Source organism: Aotus nancymaae, unplaced genomic scaffold (genome assembly GCF_030222135.1).
Source record: "Aotus nancymaae isolate 86718 unplaced genomic scaffold, 86718_ANA_hifiasm-v0.15.2.pri h1tg000139l, whole genome shotgun sequence".
In the NCBI taxonomy this organism is placed as follows: domain Eukaryota; kingdom Metazoa; phylum Chordata; class Mammalia; order Primates; family Aotidae; genus Aotus; species Aotus nancymaae.
Genome location: NW_026988554.1, coordinates 232185 through 258552, shown reverse-complemented (window position 1 = coordinate 258552; position 26368 = coordinate 232185). Strand labels below are relative to the sequence as shown.

General features: G+C 54.9%; 1 pseudogene; it reads left to right on the top strand.

Annotated features, from left to right (window-relative positions):
• Positions 1-698: 698 nt before the first annotated feature.
• On the top strand, positions 699-22195 carry LOC135272864 (lanosterol synthase-like; annotated as a pseudogene).
• The last annotated feature ends 4173 nt before the right edge of the window (positions 22196-26368 follow it).

Here is a 26368-nt window from a genome sequence, read left to right as displayed (position 1 = left end):
CGCGCGAGAGGCCCCGCCCCCTGCCGCCAGTCCCCGCCCCCTGCCGCCAGTCCCACCCACCTTCCCCGCCCCATGCCCCACCCACCGGCCCCGCCCCTCCGCCCCCGCCAACAAGGCCCTACCCACCTCCCCCCGCCCCGTCGGCTCCACCCGCCAGCCCCGCCCCTCAGTCCCCGCCAACAGGGCCCCACCCACCTCCCCCCGCCCCGTCGGCTCCACCCACCACCCCGCCCCCACCGCCCCACCCACTAGCCCTGCCCCTCATGCCCCGCCCCACTCCGCGTGGGGCGCCGCGCGCTCAGCCACTGTGGTCGCCTGGCACACCCCGGGCGCACGCTCGCGGGGCTCTGATTGGTTGCGCGGGCATCGGCCCACCTGGGCCTGAGCGTCGGCCGAGGCCGGCGCCTGCGTAGTGCGCGTGAGGGAGGCGGGGCCGGGCGGCCTGTCCGGGAGCGGGCGGCGTGCGGCGTGCGGCGTAGAGCTCGGCCGCGGCAATGGCGGACGGCACGTGAGTCCCCGCGCCCCGGGCCCCTGGCGAATGCGGGGTGGTCCTGGGTGCTGAGGAGAGCGCGCCGCGGGCAGTGGGCCGGCGGCCGGGGGGGCGGGGCCGGGGTCGCTGATGGCCGGTGGCCCTCAGGTGTCTGCGGCGCCGAGGGGGCCCCTACAAGACCGAGCCCGCCACTGACCTCGGGCGCTGGCGGCTCAGCTGCGAGATGGGCCGGCAGACGTGGACCTACCTGCAGGACGAGCGCGCCGGCCGCGGGCAGACCGGCCTGGAGGCCCACGCCCTGGGGCTGGACACCGTAAGTGGCTTCCGCGGAGCGTCCGCGAGCGCTGGGACCCCGCGGGGCGCTGAGCGGGGAGCCGCGAGGAGCTGGTTTCTCTCGGAAGGGTGGGTGCTGCGAGCGCCCGGGAGAGCTGCGAGCGCGGCCCCTTCGTCTCCATGCCACGCACAGGACACTCCTGATGTTGTTTTTTAGCATCTTATTTTGAGATAATTTCTGACTTACAAAGACACTTGTAACTTTTTTTTTTTTTTTTTTTGAAGACGGGGTTTCACCATGTTGGTCAGGCCGGTCTTGAACTCCCGACCTCAGGTGATCCTCCCGCTTTGGCCTCCAAAGTGCTTGGATTACAGGCGTGAGCCACCGCGCCCGGCCGTAATTTTGTTTTTATGCACAAAAAGTTTTTGGACCCAGTGTCTTAGTTGCGTGCGTTGTAAGAGATTTGGCTGGTCTCCGCCAAGCCCTGGCCGCCGTGGGAGAGAGGCTGTGCCATCCTTTGGGCCCTTTCTGAGAGGCTCGAGTCCAGGACCCAGGGGGCATCCGTGCCCTGCCCCACCCTTTGGTGCCTGGTTTATACAGACATCTTGGAGAAGTTGTGAAGAATCCGTGACTGGAAAGTAAAGCAATGAAAATGTGGAACTGTCCTTTTACTTTGCCGAGATGTGATACGCGCATCAGAGTTTCATACTTTTGATGGAAACAGCTGAAACTTTTACAGTAATTTAGATTCACTATTTTGACTTGGGCTGTGTGTGAGGAGGGCTCCTCTGGCCGGGCAGCAGGACCCTCAGCTTGCTCTCTCTCTCTCTTTTTTTTTTTTTTTTGGTCTCTTTACAGAAGAATTACTTTAAGGACTTGCCCAAAGCCCACACCGCCTGCGAGGGGGCTCTGAACGGGATGACGTTTTACATGGGGCTGCAGGCTGAGGATGGGCACTGGACGGGTGATTACGGTGGCCCACTTTTCCTCCTGCCAGGTAGGAGTGTGCTGCCCCAGCATGAGGGTGCGGCCACCCTGGGTCATCCTTGGGATCCTGGCCCAGCCTGGTCTAGGGTTTTGATGAAGAGGTGAAAATCCGGGAGCTTACATAGGAAAGGACTAGCAAACTCTGCCCCGTGTCAAAGTCCACGTGCTGTCGGTGCTAGGGGATCAGCTAGCCTTGGCCATGTAGGATGACAGGCCCTCTGATAAGGGAAGCAAGTGGTTCTCTAGGGGTCTGTTGCCTTGAGGGAGGAGGAAGGTGGGCTTTGAAGTCTCAGCACAGAGTGGGATGGGCATTCCAGGTGGAAGGCCCAGCCTATGCCAAGGGGCTGTAGGTGGGCCGAGTGGTGGGTGGGAAGCTGATAACTGCTGTGAACTTATCTTGAGCTATTGCAGGGGAGCTCATGCAGGGGAGCTTCAGGTTCAGGCCAGTGAGTAGGAGGGGGATAGCAGTTGGACTGCCTGGGTACTGAACTGCTTTGGCTACACGAGACTATTTTGCATCCTGGGAGTGTTTCTTCACAGAAATCCTCAGCCTTGTAAAATGGGAAATTCCCTACGCAATAGGACCTTTTCCCTAGGACTTGTGATCACATTGTTTCACTGACATGAGTTCCTACATAAGTAGGGTTTCTTTCCGTGATAGCTCATTGATACGTCGTTTTCTTTTACCACGCTGTCGATTTAAAGTTCTTATATACCTTCGTCGCCTTTCTTTTTAAAACATCTCTTAGCTGTGTCTATCCATTTACTCATCCAAATTGCCTTTATCCTGATTCTGTCCCAGAATAAAACCTGTTGGGACTTTGAATGAAGTTGCATCGGGCTTACGTGTTAGTTTGGGAAGAGTTGGCCTTTAATGTTAAAAATGGTTCCATGGTGTTTACTGCAGTCCAAGCCCTCCTCAAGGCCTGCTCTTCTTTTAGTCCTTAGAATAAGCCTAATGGGATCCATTAGGAAACCGAGGCATATTTATTCCAGGCCACCAGACTAGCAAGACGAGCACTGGGATTCCATCTCTGCTTTGACTCCCAGCCCTGCTGCCACCTGGACTGTACAGCACTGAGTTTTTCTGTCCTGGGATTTGAGGGCCTGTCGTTAGGGGAAGTTGAGGTGCTCTTTCTTCCCTTGGCTCATGGTAAGACGATGACATAGAGTTGGTCAGGAGATGAGTCAGCCTCACTTTGCCTCTGTAGCCTCATCTGTGACTGGATTGGAATCAGGTTTGGTTATGTGCAGTGTCAGGCACGCTGTGGTGTTTGGTCAGTGGGGTTACAGTGTTGTTTTGTTCTTGCTGCTTTGGCTCTGGGCTGAGCTTGCTGGGACCCTTCCTGTGGGCTGGCTGTGAGTTGGGTCTTTTCTTCCTTCTTTCTGGACTTTGGAAAATGCTCCTGGAGTCCACGATCCTGTGTAGACAGCTCCCGTCGAGTGTGCCTGTGTGGCACTGGCAGCACTGTGGTGAGCACTGAAAGGGGTCTGACCTAGCCCCACCATTTACTGGCTGTGCCTCAGTTTCCTTGCCTGTAAGATCAGGAAGATGCTGGCTCTGCAGACCGGCTCTGCTCCTGTCTGCACATTTCCCTGTCCTAACAGCATCATAACTGATAGGAAGAGACGGGCGTGTTTTGGGATAGCTCATTTTATGTGAACCCGTGCAGTGTTTCTCAGCCCATCTCTCCTTCCAGGGCATGTCTGTATGCTTTGTCCACTAGGGCTTCTGATGCTCTAAGCCAGAGTCAGGCATTCATTCCATGGCACATGTGGCTGGGGTCTGCCCTGAGACCTGCCCCATGCCAGGCTCTGGGGGCGCATGGCTGATGGAACCAAGCATGGGGAGTGGAGGTGGAGGGTGGCCTGTGAGCACCGTGCCTGAGAGGACCAGGCTGGGGACGGAGGTTCTTAGTAGATAATATTTATTGTCGCTCCCTCCCCACTGACATTTGCAAAGCGGCATATGCTTATAAAAAATCTATGAAACAGAAAAATATGAATAAGCAAGTAGGTATTACCCCATCCAAGGGTGAGCAGTTTTGTATTTTTTTCCCAGCAGATGTTAAAGCAAGACCAACACTCTCCCCTCATGGAGGGTCCACTGATCTAAAGTGCTGGTTCCTTTTGGACCTTCGGGGCACTTGGGGGAGGCCTTCCTGAGGTGCTGTGCAGTGTTTGGTGTTTCTCTGACCCAGAGGGTCATGCGAGCCAGGCGTGGCTGAGTGGGCTCTGCAGGCCCTAGGCAGGGAGCATCGCCTGTGCTGTGGCTGACGTCTTCTCTGGCCCTGTGCCCAAAGTGCCTGTTGGCCTGGGAGGAATTGCCTTTCCAGGGGTGTTTTTATGGGAAGTAGGTAGCTCCCTGTTGGAGTGGGGTACTCAGGAGGAAAGGGGCCTGGTCTTAGCAGCGATGCCCACCTCCCCAAAGCGAGGAACATCTCTCCTGCCACACAGGCCTCCTGATCACTTGCCACGTGGCACGCATCCCTCTGCCAGCCGGATACAGAGAAGAGATTGCGCGGTATCTGCGGTCAGTGCAGCTACCCGACGGCGGCTGGGGCCTGTGAGTGTGCCTGCCCCGGTGTCACTGCACACGCACGTGTGCGTTCTCATGTGGGAGATGCTTGGGTTTCCAGGCAGCTGCCAGGGGGGTAGGAGGATGGCAGCTATGGGCCTGGGGTGGGTTGGGGAGAGCCTAGCAGGACGGGAGTGGGCTGAGGCTGTGCAGGTGGGGCCTTGGCGTCATAGTTATTCCTATATATGGTCATAAAGAATCCCATAGCTATTCACATTAATCATAAATATACGTATAGACAATCGTGTAATCTTTAATCTCACTAATAAGTCTCAGGTCAAGAAGTATGGAACCGAAGTAGTGTTGGGAAAGAGGTGACCCTAAGGTAGATACTCTAAGCCCTCTGTCACGCCCGCATAAGGGCTGCTGGAGGATGCCTCGGCCGTGCGGCAGTGCCAGCGCTGGGAAAGTGCCTGCTGTTTAGCCAGCTAGGGACGGAGACGTCCAAGATGACTGAGACGTCGCCTTCCTCGGGGGAGTGAGGAGAAAACTCCACTTCTCCAAGCTCTTGTGGTAGGCCTGGCGGCTGTCAGGGAGGCCCGCAGACGTCCGGGGGACTTAATTGTCTCTGTGTGACGCTGTGCCTCAGCGGTCACGTTCCACGTCTACTTTCACGTTCTGCGTCAGCACCTGGTTCTTCTCTTTCTTCTCAGATAAGAATTAGTAATAGTAAAATAAATTTTAATGTCCTTGATATTCTTGACAAGTGTGAAAAAAGTGCTGACACATTAGGTTTTCTCCTCGCCTCGGCTTCTTGAAAATCCTGAGCCCCTGTCTCCAAGACATGTGACTTACCTGACCCTGTCACTGACCACCGTTGCCTCAGCCTTTCTACCCTGCTTCCTGCTTAGTACTCAGTAAAAGTCAGAGTGTCCAGGCCCTCGGGTGCACCGCCGGTCTCCAAGATTTGGTAGCGGTGGACCCCTGGCCCAAACTCTCTTTTCTCTATCTCTGTGTCTTGTGTCTTTATTTCCACAGTTTCTTGTCTTCACACCTGGAGAGAAGGACTACTTCATGACCTGAGACTTACTAGTAAAATTAGAGATGATATGATTGTATATATGTATATATTTATGATTGCATGTAAATAGTTATGTGATTTTGATTATATATAGGAATAACTATGTAACTTTATCTCTAATTCTTTTCTAATTCAGTATTTATATGAAAACTGACTGAGGCCTCAGACTCTTGCCTCAGCTCTTGCAGGGCTTCCCCACACGGACTCTGGGCTGGCAGCAGGTGGAGGCAGCTGGACAGCTTTCCTGCAGCGTGGCACACACTGGGAGCAGAGCCGTAGCCCAGAGTGGACCGCCCTCGGGAAGGTGTCGAGCAGGCGGGCTAGGTGGATGGAGCGGGGCTCGGGTGGCGTGGGAGGTGCATGAACTGGAGAGCGGCCGCTCAGGTGTCTCCTGTGTTGGCGTGTTATGTCAGGGTAAGGGATGTTGGCATTCTTAGTTTGCTGAGGAAACTCCAGAAAGTTTTGCTTTATTTCTTAGAAGTAAGGACAGATACCAGTTTCCCACCTGTGCTCTGCTCCCGTAGGCACATTGAGGATAAGTCCACTGTGTTTGGGACTGCACTCAACTATGTCTGTCTCAGAATTCTGGGTGTTGGGCCTGATGATCCTGACGTGGTACGCGCCCGGAACCTTCTTCACAAGAAAGGTATGCCCCGTGCAGCACGTGCTGGGTCAAGGGATCATGTCAGCTCTATAACGAGCTCTCACAAACGAGATATAGAAAGGTGCACCTCCAGATGAAACAGTGGGCAAAACACATCAACAGGGAATTTGTCAAAGCAGAAATAGGCAGAAACTGTTTAACTGATGCATAATTTCTTAAAAAGCAAATTGAGAGCCAGGTACAGTGGCTCATGCCTGTAATTCCAGCACTTTGGGAGACTAAGGTGAGCCTAGGAGTTTGAGGCCAGCCTGGGCAACATAGTGAGACCCTGTCTTTACAAAAACAATAAAATATTAGCCAGGTGTGATGGTATGCACCTGTGGTCCCAGCTACTTGTAGGCTAATAAGGCAGGAGGATCACTTGAGCCCAGGAGTTCTGGGTTGCAGTGAGCTGATTGTACCACTGCACTCCAGCCTGGGTGGCAGAGTGAGACCGTGTCTCTTAAAAAAAAAAAAAAAAAAGCAAAGCAAATTAAGACAACCAGGTAATTATTTGTTTCCTGAATTGACCAAGACTTAAACGAAACACATTAATATGTTGCTTGAGGAAGAACACAGAAGCCACCTTCTGGGGGCAGCCTGGCTGCAGGCGGGGGCAGCCGTGCAGCTTGCACCTGTCAAGCCTGGCCTGGCTACCTCTCCTCTTGCCTGTCGGCCCTGACGGTGATTTCAGCCGAGGGAATCCATGGCTCCTGCTGCTCCAAGAAAGTCTAGCTCATGTTGTGGCTCTGCAGAGCCTGGCCTGGTTTTTGCCCCCGGCCTTTCCCAGACCTTCCGTAGCCCATCATGCCTGCCTGCTCTCTGCTGCGTGCACAGGGGTGACCTGTGAGCTCCTCAAAGGTCCTTACTACACCAGGGCTCACCATGCACTGGAGCCTCTTACCTTCCACTCCCACCCCGGTGGCTCACAGTTGCAGTGTTACTTCTTCGAGGGCCCCTTCCTGACCTGCCGTGCCAGGTGGAGTGTCCTGTAATGCATTCCCATGAGACCCTGCCTCCTTCCTTCATGAGCTTGTCACTCTTGTCATCAGTTCACTGTCAGCCTTTGGTGTCTTCGATGCTGTGTTCCCAAGGCTGCTGACTGGTTCCCCGCCACAGTCCTGGCGCCTGCCTGGTGGAGGAATGTGCTCAGGCTGCACTTCAGCAGCTTCGTGGGTGTTGCTGGCTTTTGCATACCCTTTGGGGTTTGGAGCAGGGACTCCTCAGCAGTATGTTTAGACAGCATGGCTGTGCCGGAACTGAGTGCTGCTGGAAGTGGCTCTGGCACGTGGGGCCAGTGTGCCGGAGCTGCTCTGGAGTCTGGGGCTTGTCATTGTTCCCGTGCAGGACCAGTCTGCCAAGTGGACATGACAGACTGGGGCAGCTCAGGCTTGGCTCAGAGTGCGAGGCTGAGTGCGTGCTCTGACTGCCGCTCGTCGCCTTCTCCAGGCACGTGTGCACCTGGGCCCCTCGCTCGCCTGAGCACTGAGGTGTCCCTGGACCTTCCAGGTGGCTGTCTTCATGTGCTCCTTCCTGGGGCCAGGGGTTGGAAACACCTCTCCTGGGGCTGGAAACACTCCCAGGAAAGCCACTGGTTTCACCTAGGGGCCGTGCGTCCAGGGCATTTCTGAGCACTCTGGAACCTGCTTCTCACATGGGCTTGCAAGATCGCATGAGGCTGCCCTTGGCTCATGGAGAGGGGCACGCTTGACTCCTGGAGGGCGAAGCTTCCCAGCTACAGACAGCGTGGGCTCTGCTGACAAGAAGCAGATGACACGGGCCTATTCTCTTTCCTCTCAGGTGGTGCTGTGGCCATCCCCTCCTGGGGGAAGTTCTGGCTGGCTGTCCTGAATGTTTACAGCTGGGAAGGCCTCAATACCCTGTTCCCAGAGATGTGGTATGCCTGCTGTTGGCTTGGTCGTCGGGTGGCTGCTGCTTCCCTGAAGAGTAGAGTGACAGGGACAGTGGTCAGGTGCAGGCTGTTAGACAGAGAGGGGTGGTGGTTCTGTGGGTGGGTGCAGTTAGGCTCCCGGCAGGGTCCTTGATCGAGCTGAGTCCTACAGGGATACAGAAAGGGGGTTCCCAGCTTGGCAGGAAGGCGGCTGTGCTGTGGATGGGGGTACCCTGAGTCAGGCTACAGGCAGGGTGGGGTGGCTTGCATCTTGTGGGAAACTGAGCATCTGTAGAAGTAGAAGGAGCTGTCCCTCCTGCAGCCTGCGCAGGGGCGTCCCGTGCTGCTGTTGCTGACCTTGTCTCCTTTGCTGTGGAATGTGAAACGTGTCCCAGCGTCACACCTCACCTGCGGACCCAGTGTGCTTGCCTTTAAAAGATCAGTGTTTGTTTTTCTAAACAGAACCGAATGCTTTTAAATACCCAGCAAAGCCAACATTAATTTCTTACTATCTAGTGTCTTTTTTTTTTTTTTTTTTTTTTTTTTTGTGACAGAGTCTCGCTCTGTCACTCAGGCTGGAGTGCAGTGGCATGATCTCAGGTCACTGCAACCTCTGGCTCCTGGGTTCAAGTGATTCTCCTGCCTCAGCCTCCCAAGTAGCTCAGACTACAGCCATGCGCCATCGTGCCCAGCTAATTTTTGTATTTTTATTGGAGACAGGGTTTCACGATGTTGGCCAGGATGGTCTTGATCTCTTGATCTCGTGATCCGCCCACCTCAGCCTCTCAAAGTGCTAGGATTGCCTAGCCTAAAAGTAAACTTTAAATTTTGGAATAGTTTCCAATTTCTGGAAAAGTTGCAAAGAGAGCCAAGAGTATTCGCTGGGGCCCTCACCCCATATTCCCCTTGTTGATGTTTTACGTTACCAAGGTGTGTTTGTTGCAGCTAAGAAACCCACAGACAATCCTAAGCATTTAGGAGCTCCCTCACCTGGCTGTAGGGTACAAAATGCTAACTGAACCAGGAGGTGCAGCTCCTTGGGGAGTGCACCGATGGCTCGACTGTCCCCCTCAGCAGCACGGTTGAGAAATGCCGCAGGTGCACTGATGCGGTGGGGAACAGCCACCCACCTGTGTCCGTGCTTGGAAGGGCCCAAGGTGTGGATCCTGGCGGAGTGGCAGGCTTCCGTCTTGCGGGTCTCCCACTGACTCCTGCTGTTGCCCCAGGCTGTTTCCTGACTGGGCACCGGCACACCCCTCCACACTGTGGTGCCACTGCCGGCAGGTCTACCTGCCCATGAGCTACTGCTACGCTGTTCGGCTGAGTGCCACGGAGGACCCGCTCATCCAGAGCCTCCGCCAGGTAGGACCTCATCAGGGAACAAAGCGAAGGCTTCTGGGGCTGGGACCCATAGGGCCTGGGGCTCCTGGAATCTCACCACACCTGTCCGCTCACCTGGGGGCCCTGTGGAACCGAGAGCCCTGTGAGCACAGTGGGCCTCCACCTTCCTCCAAGCTCTGCCCAGAGGGGACTCGTGCTATGGGACAGGCAGCAGCCGTTGCCCGGGGTTCTTAGGGGGACATCCAGGACTCAAGAGATGCAGGAGGCAGATGTGCACTGTGTCCTCAGGAAGCAGGCCCTGAGGCGGGGTTTGAGGTGCAGGATGTCTATCAGGCCTGCCCTGGGGAAGGAGGAGGGGCAGAGGGAGGAAATGAGCTTCTGGGTAGGCCTGGGGCTCATGGAGTTGGGGAACTCCACAGAGTGGTCCGCACATAGCCACAATGGCCAGGCCTTCATGTACCTTCAGGGTCAGTTGCTGGAGGGCCCCCCGACACACACCCAGGAAGGGGCTGGTCCAGGGCCCTGAGGGTGGGTGGTGGGAGACTGCCCCTCCCGGTTTGAGCCAGGCTAGCCAGCTGCCCCCACCAGGAGCTCTATGTGGAGGACTTCGCCAGCATCAACTGGCGAAGGGGCAGAGGAACAACGTGGCCCCAGATGAGCTGTATACACCGCACAGCTGGCTGCTCCACGTGGTATATGGTGAGTGCCTCCTGAGGGGCTGGCAGGGCAGCCTGTGGTCGGGCTGTCCCACTCATTCATGAACTCATCCTCTGCCAGTGGCACTGGGCCATCTTTGTGCCAGGCCCCAGGAGGCGGGCCCTTCCACCGAACCGGCAGGGCTGACTTCCAGTCTCAGGAGCTCATCCCGAGCAAGGGTGTGTGTAGGAGGTGTGGGGCGCCCCTCCTGGGCAGGGAAGGAGGAGCTCAGCAACCAAGTCTGGCGGTGGGGAAGGGGAACCCTGGGGAAGGGCAGGTCCAGGTGCGCGGGGCTCCAGGCGGAGGCCAGGGTCCTGGTGCCTGGCGTCCACTGACCCCCGTCCCCTGCAGCGTTCCTCAACCTGTACGAGAGCCACCACAGTGTCCGCCTGCGGGAGCAGGCCGTGCAGCAGCTGTATGAACACATCGCGGCTGACGACCGATTCACCAAGAGCATCAGCATCGGCCCGGTCAGTGCCTCCGCCGGCCTCCGGCTGCAGCCGCTGGGGGTTGGGGTCCAGAGTAAAGTCCATGAGCTGGGAGTAGGGTCTCCTGGAGCCTAGTGCACCGCCATCTGGGAGGTGGCCCTCAGATCCCACAGGCGTTTGAGGACTTCTGTCCTGGTTCCCTGCACGCCCAGCTCAGCGAAGCCGCCCCCCCACACTCGACCCTCCCTCCTGTTCTCCAGTTGCTCTTGTCCTGGGGGGTGCCTGGTCCTCTCCTGGAGGCCCTTCCTGAGATCTTTCTGGCCAGCTGGGAGGGGCGTTTTTTCTCACTTGGTTCCTTCCGAATTCCCCTCCCCAAATAGTTGATTATTTGTCCTTCTCCCAGGGGGTTTAGAGACGCCCAGGGTGGGTGGGAGTAGCAGGGTCCTCGGGTTCCACTCCTGATTCCTCCTGCCTAACCAGGGACTCGGACCTCTCTCTTCTGTGGGGCCCGCGGGGGGCCAGGTATGGGCTAGTTCAGTGACCTTGGAGGGTGCAGTCCCCGGGCTGTGCTGGCGCAGGGCCGCCTCCTGACAGAGTCAGCAGCCCCTGGGCTGTGCCGTAGCTGCTGTGGTGTAGTGGGTTGGCCTTGGCATTCTCTGGATGTACCCCGGTGGCACTGGGCCACTGAGTCCCACCCTGATGCCGCATCTCGGGTTTTCTGGGCCTGATGCCACCTCAGTGAATCACAAATCCCGACTGACCTTGCAGCAGGTCCTCTGTTTTCCGGTCAGCAGTGACGTGGTTCTGTGTGGGTTTCGGTTCAATCCCATATAGAGCACATCTGTACTAAGCACGTTAGAAACATGCTTGCAATTGGATCTTGACTTGTAAGATCCATAAATAAGAAGTTGGGGCCTCTGGAACAGTCTGCTCTGAGGAAGGAGGGGAGCAGACATTTCCTGCTACTGCAGTCCCATGTCCACACCTCTTCCTGGGCCCCTCGGGCCCTGCCTCTGTCCCCTGTGTTGTTTCTAAGGCGCCTGACAGCCCATGCCCCTCTGGTTGTGGGCTGGCCCCTGTGGCTTCTCCTGGAACCCTTCACTTCTCACTGATGGAGTGCGGTCCCTCCTCATCCTAAGCCAGGCCATGGCCTTAGCTGACACTGCCTGTGTCTGAGTCGGGTCCTGGGTACACAGTTGTTGTCCATCCTCGCTCGGTCCCGCCCGTTAGAGCAGAAGGCCCCTTTCCTGGCCCTGAGTGAGCTGCATGGGACCCTGTCCCTGGGGGCTGCTGTGGGTCTGGATCAGAGCCCTGACAGGGGCGTGTCTCCGGCAGATCTCGAAAACCATCAACATGCTTGTGCGCTGGTATGTGGACGGGCCCACCTCCCCTGCCTTCCAGGAGCACGTCTCCAGAATCCTGGACTATCTCTGGTGAGTGTGGCTGGGATGTGCTGGTGAGGCCTCTCAGTGCAGCCATACGAAGGCTGGATCTGAGCCTTGGCCGTATCCCAGTGAGGGGGCCACCACGGTGCCATCTGGGAACACCGCCAGGGAACACCGCTAAGGAACACCACCAGGGAACACCACCAGGGAGCACCCACCACCAGGGAACACCACCAGGGAGCACCCACCACCAGGGAACACTGCTAAGGAACACCACCAGGGAACACCAACAAGGAACACCGCCAGGGAACACCAACAAGGAACACCACCAGGGAACACCGCCAGGGAACACCGCCAGGGAACACTGCTAAGGAACACCACCAGGGAACACCACCAGGGACCAGTAGTGTCACCGAGGGTTGTAGAAGCCACCGAGGGTTGTCTTTGACTTGGAAGATTTGCCACCCAGTCGAAGAGTGGGGTGGTCCTAGAAGGTAGAGTGAGGAGGGGCGTGGTGGGCAGCAGGGCAGATGCAGGTTGGCGTCAGGAAGGCCTGTGGACAAGGGGAGCTTGTCAGCCATGGAGTATGCCCTGAAGGTGGGCCCCTGTCGTGGATGGCACAGCACGGTCCCACGGTGGGAAGCCCTGGTTGGTCCCACAGCACCGAACACGGGCAGCAGGGCTGAGGCGGCCTGGGGTCGGGGGTCGGGGGTTGGGGAGCCTCCTGCCGCCCTTTGGCTTGGGTGCGCCCTTCCTGGGTGAGTGTGTCCTGTCTTCTCTAGCGTGTGGGCCTCACGCCCAGGAGTCTAGCAGCCCAGCTGGGGCGGCATCCAGGCCAGTGCCAGGCCTTGGGGGAGGGGACAGATGCCCTCCCTGGGACCTCCCTGAGTGCAGGGTCTGGGTAGCCGGCTGGGCTTCCAGCTTTCTCCTCGTGCCTGACTTGGGCATTTTTGTCCTCACAGGATGGGCCTTGACGGCATGAAAATGCAGGTAAGGGCTGCAGGACTGCGGCTGCCGGATTCCTTTGCAGTCATTTCTACCCTTCATTACTTTTCCTTCTGGGTTCATTAAGATGCAGAAATAACTCCTCCTGGACCAAGTCCCGGCAGCGTGTGACCGGACGCTGAGTCAGTCGAGGCCTCTGGCTGTGTCCCCGTGGGTGCCGTCGGTCCCTGTGTGGGTGCCCACAGTTCTCGAGTGTCTGTCTGCAGCTGTCCTGTTTGCTCTTTGCCCTGATGGTCCGAGTAGGCCCACCCGTGTAACGACAGACCCGGAGCTGCAGACGCTCTCCTCTTGTTACCGTGGCAGGAGGCGGCTCTCGTTAGTGGGGGGCCTCTCCTCCATGCACTCTTTTTGCTGCTGTTGTTGAGATGGAGTCTCGCTCTATTGCCCAGGCTGGAGTGCAGTGGCTCAATCTCGGCTCACTGCAACCTCCACCTCCCAGGTTCAGGTGATTCTCCTGCCTTAGCTTCCCTAGTAGCTGGGATTACAGGCATGCAGCACCACGCCCGGCTAATTTTTGTATTTTAGTAGAGACAAGGGTTTCACCATGTTGGCCAGGCTGGTCTCGAACTCCTGACCTCAGGTGATACGCCTGCCTTAGTCTCCCAAAGTGCTGGCATTACAGGCGTGAGCCATTGCGCCCAGCGACACTCTTAAGAGGCTCCTTCTTAAGGTTGTGGGTGCACAGGACAGGAGCCTGGAGGGCCGTGGTGGCGTGTGGCTGGACCTGGGAGCTGCCTGGGAACTTGCCCTGAGTGGGCTGGAACCCAGTCATGAGGGGCACCAAGCACGAGGGAGGGAGGCAGGCAGCCATCGCCACGTCCAGGGAGAGGAGGAGCAGGCGGGTGTGCTGGACACTTGGCCACGTGGCGATAGTCGGTTTCTTTCTGGATCCTTCCCTGAGCTTTTAGAAGATACACTTGTTTCCAGGCACGGATGCCTGACCGTGTCCTTGCCCTCCAGGGGTTGTGCGTCTGCCACCACTGTGGAGGAGGCCCGAGGTGTCTCAGATTTCCCAGAAGTCTGTGGGCTAGAGTAGCCGAGAGCTGCGTTAGGAAGGGCCAGCGCTGTGTTCTGCTATACGGTCTGTGACGTCGGAAGCATCCGCCTGGGTGTGGCCTGCTCCGGGTGGAGGTTGTGGTGGTCTCCAGGTCATTGCTCTACGGAGCGGGTTGGTCATCGAGGTGGGAGGAGAACAGCCCGCTGCACAGGAACCGTAGGCTCCCTGCCTGCACTGTCTATGCCGTGTACTGCGGGTCCTTCTCTACGCCGTCCCGCTCAGCGTCTAGATTTTGTAGATGGTGCTGTCCTGGGTGTGGCCCTGGGGGCAGCAGGGCAGTGTTGAGGGCGGGGTCCTGGCTGACCCTGGTCCTGTCCTGGCTCTGGGGGCCCTGTAGACCCCAGTTCTGTCCAGCTGGGCTGAGCCTGTGCCCCTTTGTGCATTATCACAGTGGGTGTGTCAGAAGCCCAGACAGTGTTGCCCTGTGTGTTGTGGTCTGGTGAGGGTTATGCCCTGCGGGTCTGTCTTCTGTCCCCCACCTGGTTCAGTGTGGAAATGTGGAGTCTCCAGAGGTGTCCGGGGTGTCATGTTTGTGATGGACACACAGGGGCCCAGCACTGCCCGCCCCAGGGCTACTCTTGATGCCAGGTTTCCCCAGCCATGGGCTTTCACCCAGCTGGCCTTGAGCTCCCCCGAGGCTCCCTGGACACGGTCCATGTTTTGTGAAATGGTTTTCTAAACACATGCAAAGTGGATGAGTTACATGAGTAATGGCCCCAGAGCAGGCCCTGGCCTCCCTGCCCCTCCCTGACCAGCCCCCCGCTGCGCCCTCTCTTCAGTGCACCTCGGGCTAATGAGGGCCTCTGTGTTTTTACAGAGTTGCTCTGTGGTTGTCACACCCAGCAAACTTCACGACGGTTCCCGGGTGTAGTCCTCACGTTGCCGTTGGTGCGTGTGAGTCAGGGTTCAGGCCAGGCCCACACGGGCCTTCGCGTGTTGGTATCTGAGCTCCTGTTCGTCCACAGCAGTCTCCCGTGGCCTCTTTTCTCCTCCCTGAAGGGCTTCACGTTCCGGATCTGACCGGTTGCTCCCTCTGTTCTCTGAGTTTTTGTGAACTGGCCATGCACTGAGGCTTTATCCCGTTGTGTTTCTTTGGCGAGAGTGCTTTTCTGGTGGTCGCTGGCTCGTTCCTCCAGTGCATGACGTCTGGATGCCTCTGCCCCCTGCCGCCCCCTGCCACCATCCCCATGTCTGTTGCGGTCAGTGTCCAGCTCTGTCTCACTGGGGTTTGGTCACCGGCCCTTTGAATTGAGACCAGCGTATGTATCTGGGAGTCCAGGTCCGGGGTGACATTTGAGGTAGGGCCTTCCCAGCCTTGTGCAGAGTTTCCATCACCTCAGGTATACTTAGAAATGGGGTCATTTCCAGGCATCACCATGACTGAGGTGCACTGCTCTGACTGGGCGAGGGCAGCTGGATGCTCTGTGTGTGGGTGCTTGAGCCTCTGGGGGATTGTCCAGTCCTACAGGTGTCCTGAGAGGGACACTGTCCTGCCTGGTGGCCCATGAAGAAAGGTGGGGTTCCCTGATCCATGTCTGCCTGCAGGACTCAGCCTTCTCTGAGGCCCTTGTCAGCCATGAGGGGTGCACAGGGCTCAGAGCCTGAGGTTGAGTGTTGGCTGGATAGGAGCCCCCGCACCCAGCCCTCGGGCCTGTCAGCTCCTGGAGGCCGTAGGTGGGAGTGGGGGAGGCTGCTGCTGCTGTAACGCCCGTCTTTTGTGTGTAGGGTACCAACGGCTCACAGATCTGGGACACTGCCTTCGCCATCCAAGCTCTGCTAGAGGTTCGTGGCTCATTCTCTTTTCTCAGCCTCAGCTGACCTTCCTGTGCACATGAGCCCTCGCGTCCACCTGAGGGCAGCACTGCTGGCCACACACTTGTGGCTCCTTGAAGTTTCCAGTGACCTGGGCTCTGGCCTCTGGTTTGAGATGGTGGTGCTGTGGATGGGGCGGCCTTGCCCAGCAACCCTGGGTGTTGGGCTGGGTCAGAGGCTTTGGGAGGGCAGGAGCTGGAGGCCGTGTGCGCAGGGGAGCCTGGTGAAGGCTGTTTCTCAGCGTGGGCAGGAGGGGGACTCCAGCCTCTTGGAACTGGAACTGCTCATTATGGGCATTCTCCAGCCAATACTGCAGAGAAACAACAGTGGATTTTTATGCTGGTGGGAATGAGGTTGGTGGGATTCTGAAGGTGTTTCTGGAGTGCCCTGAGGGCTGGGCCATTCAAAGGACCTGCCCACGCCGAGGTGCTGGAGATCCTCTGGGCATAGACGCTCACTGGGCAGGTGGGGTGCTGGCACCCATAGATGGTCTCTTCTGCTCCCTTCCGTCTTGTCATATCTCATGGACCTTTGATTTTTTGTCTTTAAAGGTAAGTGCAGCAAGAAACCCTGGCACTCTCTGGAGATATCTGCCAGTTTCATTCTGGTTCCCAGTCGGGGCAGGATGTGGCCAGGACCATCGGGGACCCACTCAGCCATGGTGGCCGTGCAAGGGCGGCTCAGCCTCTCTGTCCTGCTGTCTCTTCCAGGCGGGTGGACACCACAGGCCCGAGTTTTCGTCCTGCCTGCAGAAGGCACATGAGTTTCTGCGGCTCTCGCAGGTGAGGCCTGTGCCTGGGGCCCTGAGGGGGCTGAAGAGGGGGATCAGGGCTGGGATCTCCTACAGGCAGAAGTGCCCGCCTCACCTCCACCCTGCCCCGTTCCCTGCGCTGGTTTCTCAGGTTGCCCCTCCCCACCCCTGTTCCATCCACCCGTCCTTGGGCTGGCCTCACCCGGAGCAGCTCTGTGAGGCTTGCGGGGTGCCTGGGGTGCTGGGGGTGCTGGCAGTTCTGCATCCTGCTCCCGTTGGAGCCATGGTGTGCAGGAGCCAGGCACAGGTAGGGGCCATTTACCCTGAGCTGCGCAGCCTAGACTCCACCTCTGGGTCTCTGAAGCACCTTCTGCCCACAGAGGTGATGCCAGCCTGTGGACGTTCCCTCCTGAGACTGTTTGCAGCGAAAACCCCTGTCCATCCTGCTAGATCAGCTGCCCACAGACGGTGCCCCAGCCCCTAGTTTGACCTCAGTGTCTCACACACGCCTACACCCCAGTCTGCAGCCACAGTCATCCCATACATGCGCCCTAACCTCCCATGTCTCCCACTGTCCCTGCCACGGCCTCAGCCAGTGTCCTTCTGCCTGGAACAGCTGCCCCTCTCCCCCCCAGCCCGTCTCACCATGTCCCTTCAGATGTCATCAGGACGTTGCTTCTGCAGGCCCTCTGGGTGTTCCTGGCCTCCGTGTGGCCAAGGCTGGCACTCGTCTGGGGCTCAGGGAGGGGAGGGGCGTTGTCCTGCTGTGGCTGACCCTACAGCGGACTGCTCCTGCCTCCTGCCTCCTACCCAGGACTTGCTCTGGTTGATGGAGACTTGGGGAGGTTGACTGAACCCTACTACAGTCCAGGCCTCTTCCCTTCTCATTGAGGCAGGAGAGACGGCCCAGGAGCTGAGGTCCACGAAGCTGGGGTTGTTCAGGAGGCAGCGGGAGCCCCTGGCAGAGCACACCACAGAGGCCTGGGCCACCTCCTTGCCTCCTGGCCAGTGGGGAGATCACAGGGGAGGCACGTGCCTCCCGTCTGGGCTAGTTTCAGCCCTTGCTGGCCAGTCATGTTTCCCAGCAGCAGTGGGTGGTGAGCTCTCGGTTTGGGCCCTTGGTGCCTCGCAGCACCAGCAGGGGCTGTGGCTGGCACGTCCTGCCTCTCCAGTCCTGCCCCGTCTGTCTCAGTGATGTCCCCGGTGCTGACATGTTCTCTGCTTCCACATTCGCCCTCCATGCTGCCCAGGTCCCAGATAACCCTCCCGACTACCAGAAGTACTACCGCCAGATGAGCAAGGTATGCGGGAGCCGGCCCCGTCCCTGCCCCGTCCCTGCCCCGTCCCAGCCCCGTCCCAGCCCCGTCCCTGCCCCGTCCCAGCCCCGTCCCTGCCCCATCCCTGCCCCATCCCCCGGGGAGGCTGCCCTCAGCAGGTTGGTCCTTCCCTTTGAAGGCGGGACTCTTCCCTTGGCGTCTTTGGGTGTGCCTGGCATAGGGGCCCATGCCTCATGTTGCTGAGCTGCCTGGCACATGGGGGCACCATTTGCTTGCACATGTGGCCGTGCCTTAGAGCGGTTCAGGTGGTCATGGCACATATAGGCTTCAGGACGCCCTGTAGCCAGGGCGTCCGGGGAAGGCAGAGGGAAGAGACCTCAGCCGGGGTGGGCTGTGACCACAGGTGCGTTCTGTTCTGTGAAATTAGGCATGAGCACAGCAGCTGCTGCGTGTTTACAGTGGGGATGGGGGGCACCTGTGCCCCGTCCTGTCCCGTCGTGAGATCTGAAGGTGTTGAGGGTGTGAGCTGCTGCCCTGAGGGTCTCTGTGCTGGAAGCTGGAGTTCCATCTAGATGTGCCCAACTTGGGCCCCTGGCCGCACCCACACCTTTGGTGGATAGGCCCCCATCCTGACTGGGTGCTCTGTGGTGGGGAGGGATGTGTGTGGCTGTGGGGTGGCTCCGAGGACTGGGGTGTGGACACCCTCAGCCTAGGGTCACGGGTCGTGTTCTGCAGGGCGGCTTCTCCTTCAGCACGCTGGACTGTGGCTGGATTGTTGCTGACTGCACGGCTGAGGCCTTGAAGGCCGTGCTGCTCCTGCAGGAGAAGTGTCCCTATGTAACCGAGCACATCCCCCGAGAGCGGCTCTGCGATGCGGTGGCCGTGGTAAGGCTGTGGTCCTAGCAGTCCCGTCCACAGCTCATGTCTGCAGATGAGCTGCGTGCTCACCTCCACTCCCACGAGCCCCACCCCCCCACACTCCGGCCGGGCTGTAGGAGCTTGTCCTTGGACGGCGTTTGCATGTGGAGAACTGTGAGCTCTGGCTGGACCCCTAGGGCTTGCTGTGCTGTTTGCACAGGGCCCTGCACAGCAGGGCTGGTGTCCAGCTCAGCGCGATGCTTGCGGGAGCCGGTGTGGCCCCCGATTTTCTCTCTGGTGCTTCCCACTGGGTGTCTGAAGGAGGAGTTTCCGTTGGTTTTGGTGCCACATTCTTTCAGCACATCTGGCTGTTGCGTGTGTTTCTGGCAGCAGCACACACTTGGTTTCTAAGTCATGGGCACGTGTAGGGGCGTGTTCCCAGGTGGCTGCGCGTGGAGGCCCTGACGGCTGAGGTTGCAGCTGCTGCTCGGGGCACCCGAGGGCTTGGTTAATGTGGAAATCGGCTTCTTGCCCCCGTTCCTGCCCCACTGGTTGTCAGCCCTAGTGTTGCCTCTAGAAAGCTCCACTGTGGCCTGGGCGTCTGCGTGTGCTCATCGTGTGGGTGAGTTCTCGGGTGCTCTGTGATTTCAGCTGCTGAACATGAGGAATCCCGACGGAGGGTTCTCCACCTACGAGACCAAGCGTGGGGGGCGCTTGCTGGAGCTGCTGAACCCCTCGGAGGTCTTTGGTGAGTGGTCGGCCAGCACCGTGGTACACAAACCCTGGAGCCAGCTTTTCCCCCTTGCCCGAGGCTGCAAGGGCCCAGGTTCACCAGCAGATCTGTCTGGAGTCCTCTCTCAGCCCAGGCTGTTCTGTGTTCCTCCATCCCTGGGGGTGTCCGGATCCCTGTGTTGTGGATAGGAGGGCATCAGGTCAGGCCTAGGGGATGGGATGGTGGAGGGTTCCAGTGAGGTGCACAGCCTGGGCTGGCTCCTGCTCAGTCCACAGGGCTTATGTTCTGTGGAGGCTGCTGTGTGTTGCGAGCCCACTTCGTGGATCCCAGAGCGCCTGCAGGGAGGTGTCTGTGGGGACTGAGGGGACCCACGTCATGGGCTGGTAGGCTGCTGTGTGTGCATGGCTGCCATTGTACTGGTCTGGGGTCAGGATCTCACCCCTGGTCCACCTTTGGGCACCTCACATGCCCCCTTCCTGGTCCTCTACCCATCACACATAGCTTTTGGGGCTGGGATTGCAGCTTTCTGCTGCATTCCCCTCATCTTTGCTCTCTCGTAGTACAGGTGTGTGTCCTGGGCCGGCCAGTGTTTGCTCTGGAGGTTGGTCGGGGAGGCAGCATCCAGGCACGGGTTCTGCACACAGCGACACTCTTGCTTGTCGTGATTTGGCCTGAGTTGTAGGCCCTGGGCAGCCAGGGTGAGACTCAGCACCTTGGTTCTTCCTTCCCTTCCCCAGGGGACATCATGATTGACTACACGTATGTGGAGTGCACCTCGGCCGTGATGCAGGCACTTAAGCATTTCCACAAGCATTTCCCAGACCACAGGGCAGCCGAGATCAGGTACGCAGGGCCTCGGCCCGGGATGCTCTCACTCAGTGTGGGGGCTGCCAAGTTGGGGGCCAAGGCCCAGACGCAGCATTCTGTAGCACAGCCCTGGCGGCCCATCTCAGAAACAAAACTCACGTAGACGTGGGAGCCTGCAGAGGTTATTGAATGCAGTTATATGCCCTAAAGCCTACAAAGTATCTACTGGGGCTCAGAATAGCATAATTACAACACAAAACTGGATTTTCTCCCTATCTTTTAATAATGTTAAAAAGACATTTCATCCGCGGCTCCACCTGTGTTCCAGTAGCAGTTTTTAAGGGTGGCAAATATTCAGGAAAGTGCACAGGTTGATCTTCTGAAGCAAACAGGTCCCAGTGCCAACGTCGAACATGGCGATGCCACCAGAGCCCTCAGGCATCCCCATGAGGGGGCCGCCCGCACGCCTGCCAGGCTGTGGGTTTCTGTTGCTCGCTCTGAACCTTGTCTAGGTGGAACCCTGAGGTGTGGACTTCGTGTTGCCTTCTCATCTGCTCGAGGTTAGCCAGGTGGCTGGGGTAGCAGCAGCGTCCTCTCCCTCGGGCCTTTGGTTGAATGCAGGTGCCTTGCTGTCTAGCTGCCTGTCCTCAGCACCGGGGAGGATTTCAGTCTGGGTTTTTACGAAGCGTCTCCTGTGAACACTCTTGGCTCCTGGGTACTTATTTCTCACGGTCATGTACCTCGGAGTGTCGTTGCTATGTCACAGGGTACGTTAAAGGGCATGTGGTTTTTGCGGGTTCGTTATCCTACTATGATTACAGTTTTTACTTTTGTTAAGCCTGGTGTAGACTCACCTTGGTCATGATGCACTCTTTATATAGTGCTAGATTCAATTTGAGGAATATTTTGTTAGGAGTTTAACAGCTCTGGTTACTAGAGACAATGGTCTATAATTTTCTTTCTTTTTTTTAAAGATGGGGTTTCACCATGTTGGCCACCAGGATGGTCTCAATCTCTTGACCTTGTGATCCGCCCACCTCGGCCTCCCAAAGTGCTGGGATTACAGGCGTGAGCCACAGCGCCCGGCCTATAATTTTCTTTACATAAAATTATATGAAATTTTCTTTACATAAAATTATATGAAATTTTCTTTACATAATATCTTTGTGAGGTTCTCCTGTTAAGATGATACTGAACTCAGAAAAGCAGTTGGAAAATGTTTTTTAAAATACTCTTTGGAAGAATTTATGTAATGTTCGTAATATTTTTGCCTTAAATATTTGGGAAAAATTACTGGAAATGTCAGTTGGGCCTGGAGTTTTCTTTGAGGAAAGGTTTTAAATTAGAAGCTCAATTTCTTTTTTTTTTTTTTTTTGAGATGGGGTCTTGCTCTGTCGCCCAGGCTGGAGTGCAGTGTAATTTCTTTAATAGTTTATAGGACTGAGTAGATGTTCCATTTTTGTGTCGGTCTGGGAGTCTTCCTTTTTCCACTCAGTTTTATACTGATGGGCGCAGAGTGTTCCGTGTCCTCTTAGATGGCTCTGAGCTCAACGCTGACATCCTCTTCTTTCTTCTGAGATCTTATGCCGATCTTCTGAAAAAAACAAAAACAAAAACAAAAACCGTCTTAGTCTTTGATTCTGTTTTTTAGGAGAGTTTATTTTTTGTTTCATCAATTTCTTTTCTTTGTTCTTTTCTTTTCTTTTTTATATTTTTTGAGGCGGAGTCTTGCTGTGTCACTCAGGCTGGAGTGCAGTGGTGTGATCTCAGTTCATTGCAACCTCTGCCTCCTGGGTTCAAGTGATTCTCCTGCCTCAGCCCCCCGAGTAGCTGGGAATACAGGTGCTCGCCACAATGCCCAGCTAAATTTTTGGTATTTTTAGTAGAGACAGGGTTTCACCATGTTGGTCAAGCTGGTCTCAAATTCCTGACCTCAGGTGATTCACCTTCCTTGGCCTCCCAAAGTGCTGGGATTACAGGTGTGAGGCACCACACCTGGCCTTTGCTATTTTCTTTCTCCTTTATTTTTCTAACTTGAATGCTTAGATATTTGATTTCAGGTTTGTATTGAAATATGCACTTGAGGCTATAAACGAGTTTTGATATATCGTTCAATTAAAACTGTTGTTTGGTGCTGGCTGCGGCAGCACAAATACTGAAAGTGTTTTCTGTTTCTACTGTTCTTCTCTGAGCCTGAGTTACGTGGGAGTGTGCTGCTTCATTTAACATCTGAGGATATTCTGGTTGTGTTTTTGTTGGAAGCCGTGGGTGGAGCAGGGGTTTTCTTGTGCTTCGCAGGTGCAAGCACTGTGTTCATTGTCTTCCATGGCCTGGCACGGCCTTTGGCCACGTGCTGCCCGGCGGTGTGGAGTGGGGTTGGCCTGGCACGGCCCTTGGCCACGTGCTGCCCGGCAGTGTGGAGTGGGGTTGGCCTGGCACGGCCCTTGGCCACGTGCTGCCCGGCGGTGTGGAGTGGGGTTGGCCTGGCACGGCCCTTGGCCACGTGCTGCCCGGCGGTGTGGAGTGGGGTTGGCCTGGCACAGCCCTTGGCCACGTGCTGCCCGGCGGTGTGGAGTGGGGTTGGCCTGGCACGGCCCTTGGCCACGTGCTGCCCGGCGGTGTGGAGTGGGGTTGGCCTGGCACGGCCCTTGGCCACGTGCTGCCCGGCGGTGTGGAGTGGGGTTGGCCTGGCACGGCCCTTGGCCACGTGCTGCCCGGCGGTGTGAAGTGGGCGTGCGTTGTCCTCAGCCACACTCACAGAATTGGCCTTTTAAAAAATATATTACCTTTTAAAAATCACTGTAATAAAAGTAAAGCAGGTTCTTTACAAACAAGACTTGCAAAATACAGAAAAATGCAAAGAAGAGGCTAAGTTGCCCCCTCCTCGCCCCTGAGTAAGAATCTGCCGCTGCTGTTGGTCTGCACATTTCCATGGTGGTCTGCCGCCCCTCTTCAGGCCTGGCCCACTCTGTGCCTGGGTGGGGTTTCTCAAAGCCCCACCATTGAGCGTGCTCCTCCAGCACAGGCGTCGTGTCATTTCACTCGGTAGCCTCTGGGCTGTTTTTCCGTTTTCATTGTTGTTTTTAGCTTTTTCCCCAGTTTAACCTTAACCGGTATTTTCTTGGTAAATATGTATTCATGACCATTATTATTCCCTAGAGCTGTATGGCTTGGGGTCTGCCTGCCTGGGTGGGCCCCCAACCCTCCCTCTTCCTGGCTGACCTGGCCTGGTCACTTCTCTGCTCATCTCTTTCCCTGCCTGCATGGGCAAGAGTACAGCCTGGCAGAGTGGAGGGACTGTGAGAGGTGCCAGGGAAGCGCATGTCAGCTGTTGTCACTGTGTAGAAACGGATCCTGGATGTGGCACACGGGGGGCCGTGGTGACTTCATCATGGGTTTCCTCTGCATTTCTTTGGTGACTTCCAAGTTAGAACATTTTTTTTATAATTTATTTTTTTAGACAGAGTCTTATTCTGTTATCCAGGCTGGAGTACAGTGGTGAAATCATGGCTCACCACAGCCTCAAGCTCCTGGGCTCAAGCAATCCTCCCACCTCAGCCTCCTGAGTAGCTGGGAATAAAGGTGCATACTGTTATGCCTGGCTAATTTTGAAAATGTTCTGTAGAGATGGGGTCTAGCTCTGCTGCTCAGGCTGGTCTTGAACTCCTGGGCTCAAGTAATCATCCTCCCACCTCAGCCTCCCCAAATGCTGGGATTACATGGTAAGCCACCACCCCCAGCCATTTTTAAAATTTTCACTAGGATGGTTTTTCTTTCATTTTTAAGCACAATAAAGTATTTGTGTATTATGTTACAGATATTTTCTCCTCAATTTCTTTGTTCTTTTTATCACTTTAGGGTGTTTGAACCTAAGTGTTAAACTTTTATTTATTTATTTTTATTTTTATTTTTGAGATGAAGTCCTGCTCTGTCGCCCAGGCTGGAGTGTAGTGGCGCGATCTTGGCTCACTGCAACCTCCGCCTCCCGGGTTCGAGGGATTCTCCTGCCTCAGCCTCCTGAGTAGCTGTGACTAAAGGTGTGTTCCACCACGCCCAGCTAATTTTTTTTTATTTTTGTATTTTTAGTAGAGATGGAGTTTTACCATGTTGGCCAGGATGGTCTCGATCTCTTGGCCTCGTGATCCACCTGCCTTGGCCTCCCAAAGTGCTGGGATTACAGGCGTGAGCCACCGCACCCGGCCAGGTTTTTAACTTTTAAATGGTTAAATATATTAGTCTGATTTTTATATTAAGATTTTAAATTTACCTAGAGAATTTTTGAGATGCAGTATGGGGTTGCCAGTTACTTTAACATTACTTATATGGAATATTCTGTTTTACTACGCAGACTTAAATTCTCCCCTAAATTTACAAATTTATAGAAAAGTTGCAAAATCAGTAAAAAGTGCTCCTGTTACCTCTTACTAGGATTCCTCTCCTCTGAGGCTTCACTGCCTTCCCTCCCTCGCGCTCCAGAGATGCTCTTTCTTGAACCATTGGAGAAGTTGCAGAGAGGATGTACTGTGTTTCCAACTGCTTGAGTATTTCTTTTGTGCAAGTGTAGGTCAGAATGTTAATGTTGATGCAGTACTAATGTGCAGGCCTTGTTCAAATTGGCCTAATTGTTCCAATAATGTCCTTTGTGGCAAAATTTTTCCTCAAGCTTTAATCCGATATTTAAGGTTGCATTTTTTTATTTTTATTTTTTTGAGACAGAGTTCCATTCTGTCACCAGGTGCCAGGCTGGAGTGCAGTGGCATGACCTCGGCTCACTATTTAATAAATCCAATGCTACCAGGTTGTTTCATAAGTGTATTTTGTAGAACACTTTTTTTCTGTATCTTTCCTAGGGTTGGTAAAGACATCTCCATGGATATCGGAGTACTAGCAATTACTTAGTAAGAGTAGAAAGGGATATATTTTTTCCATTAAGTACTCCTAAAGCCTGGTCTATCTTTACACCATCCAATAAAGCAATCTTTAAAAATATTAGAAATATTGGCTAAATTTTTCATATTATGTATACCTTCTGAAAATTGTATGAGTATCAGGATCATATTTAACATCTTCTCAAGTATTTTATAAAATACTTGGTAAAAGTGAAAGTAAATCTTGAGCAGTTTTAAGCCACGGTTAACCCTTCTCCATTGTAATTCAGACAATGTAAAGTAAGTCTGAATTTATTAAGACAAAACAGTCACATACAAAGCTCAATCTTGTTATAAGAAGGGATTTTCTAGTTTCTGAAAATAAAACACAAAATTTAATTCTTTTCTTCAAAGGCTTTAACATTACGCATCACAATTTCAATAAATAACAGTCATTCTGAACAACCAGAAATGTTCTTACCTTACTTTTAATCAGTTTTTTGATTTGCTGCTAGCAGCTTTGTGTCATATCTTCCAGAACCTCTCTTAAAAGTTATAACTTTATTTAATATAAAAATGTTACTCGTTTTTACAGCACAGCTGCAAACTAGAGTTATACCAATTTTAAAGAGTAACTGAAAGTCTAAGCATCATTTCCCAAACTAGAAGTAACCATGTGACTATCTGTTAGTCATACTGTCATTAATCACAGTTGTCTCCTTGTCAAAAAAAAAGGTTTGCCAAGGAGGAAGGAAGTTGGTGAAATAAAAATTCAAGGTTGAAGAACACACACAGGTTTTCTTTCTCAACGGGGATTCTCATCTGAACAACAGAACACAAAATTACTCAAGTGGGTGTTTTCTGATTCATCCACTAGTAGTACGTAACTGGTATCCATCCAGAGCTGTCGGAGAGGCTGATACCGATTAATTAAACAGCATTCTTTAGGACATTACTGCTTTATTATCTTGTGTTAAGAAAGATCACCTTAAAAGCGACAGAATCAAAGAAAAAGCAATGCTTTAAACTTTGGCTACTGAAAGAAAAAAACTACTCTCTCAAAGACAAATATTTGCACAGTCACACATGTAGGTGTGAGAACACACACACACAAGCACACACAGAGGGAGAAAAAGAAAACAGAAGTAACAAAGTGCCCAGAATGTTACCATCAACATACAAGACGAGGCTACTATGCTTTTGCTGAGTTATGAGGCCACAATTTTTTTTTCAAATCTGCTTGAATCAGTTTTCCAGTGATTTTGCATTCCCCCTCAACAAATATGGAGGAAATGAGGAGGAGCAGCCAGTGTCCCACGAGCAGCTTTGGAATTAACACTGCATTTTTTCTGAGAGAGAAACTTGAAGTGGAAAAGCAAAGGAGAATAGAGAAGAAACTGTGGCACGCAGGAATTAAAAGAAAGAAAATGTGAAGAGAATAAGAAACACAGGTTTAATCATTTCTG